The 1,723-nt window shown below is 44.1% G+C and overlaps 1 non-coding gene across 1 annotated transcript; it reads left to right on the forward strand.

Annotated features, from left to right (window-relative positions):
* Window positions 1–445: 445 nt before the first annotated feature.
* On the forward strand, window positions 446–572 carry LOC111562154. The gene has a single exon (XR_002745198.1). It is a non-coding gene; the product is annotated as a small nucleolar RNA SNORA25 (small nucleolar RNA).
* Window positions 573–1,723: the final 1,151 nt, after the last annotated feature.

Consider the following 1,723-nt stretch of genomic DNA (forward strand, 5'->3'; position numbering starts at 1 on the left):
TGTATGTTGCTCACTTACCTTCATGCACCCCAGAGACCAATCTGAAACAGCCCAAACAAAGCTAGCAAGCAGCAAGAAGCTAGATTCTCCATGCCCTGGGTCACTGTATTTTCACACCCATTACAGAAGTAACACACATGCCCCCAAAATAGCAGCTTCACTAAACCACAGTATCAGGAGCTGTAATTTGTCTCTAAAAATAGATTTGAAATAAAAGAAACAATGCTTCCTATTATATGCCCTTTTGAAGGACCAGATTTGTTTCTGCAGAAAATGAGATACAGAAGAACATGTAAGAATGGACGAAGATATCAAACAGAACTGCCCACTAAAGTGGATTTCATTCCACAGAATATACAAATGTGACTGCCAATAGGATTTCTGATTCTCAAATTCTGCCTATGTCATGCAAAGGTGAGGGGTCTTTCTGCCCCAGTTTATATACAGATCATTTCAAAGAGGGCTTTTGGAGCTGTGAAACCAAGAGCTCTTAACTCTATGACTAAAGGTTGAAGGTCTCCATAGGATGCCGTAGTCATTAAATAGTGCTGTTTTTCTGAGGAAATATAAGATGTAGCCACTCCTATAATCATAAAAGTTCATGGTAGTTCATTCATAATAACCCATGATTGGTGATCCGGGAGAGTAAGCATGTTCCAAAGTTAAATAATATATCATCACTTTCATGCCCCATTACACATACCAATAGAGGATAGGCAGAACATGGCTGTATCACCATAGCTAGATAATTGGGGTTCACATCAGAACCCAAACATTAACAGTTTCTTATCTGTTTCTCTAAGTCACTTCTCAGATGTGCTAACAAAGACCAAAATTGTCCAATGTGGATCACATTTTCCTGTTGGAGGAGGTCATTGAGAAGGCATGACCCCTGGCTGACGTTTGACCTGGATCCAGGCAATAAGAGCAGAGGCTCCCCCCCCCTCCCCTTTCCTTGGAAGGTATGTTCCACCCAGTGTTCCCACACTAGGAGCCACTACAAGGATGCAGCCTTGAGAGTAATGTGTTATTGAGACCATCTGGACTGTGTACATGACTGAATCCCATTAAGGCCTCTATAAAAATAAATTATGGTTCTGCAAGGTGGGTACAAAGATCTCATTTTGCACAGCCCAAGGCAAGCATCAAATGGAAGTTCCCTTACTTCTTAAAACTGCCACCTATCAATCCAGAGAGGCCTGCCTCTGTCTTCGTCCTTGCCTTGTTCTCCACGTTCCGAATTTCAGGGGCCAGCTCTGAATTTCACCTGGGGAACTCCTGAGGTTGAGAACCAACATTCCATTATATCCACCAAGTCAGCTTCTCCCTGCTCATGGCTCTAAGGATGATTAAAGTCCAAGTAGCAGAATGAGACAGAAACAGAAACCCCACAATATCCAGAAACTTGACATTTTCAGTGAAGAAGTACAAAAGAACTGCATCTTAATTATCCATGGCATGAAATCCCCCTTATCCACCCCCCAACCTGCTTGGCTTGGCAGAATTTCTGCTTTATCCCTTCCTGGGGGAGCCCAGGACTGCTCCCTGGAAAGGCCAGCACAGTTCAGAAACACAGGGACAGTTCCCAACAGAAACACAAGCAGGATGATGAGAAGCCCACCTCCGGCCATGTGGTTCCTGGTGTTCAGGTCAGCGGGCTTCCCTGCCTTCCACACACCACATGGTGTTTGGGGGACCAGCACTATAATGCTGAGTGCACTAT

This window comes from Felis catus, chromosome C1 (genome assembly GCF_018350175.1).
Source record: "Felis catus isolate Fca126 chromosome C1, F.catus_Fca126_mat1.0, whole genome shotgun sequence".
NCBI classification, from domain to species: domain Eukaryota; kingdom Metazoa; phylum Chordata; class Mammalia; order Carnivora; family Felidae; genus Felis; species Felis catus.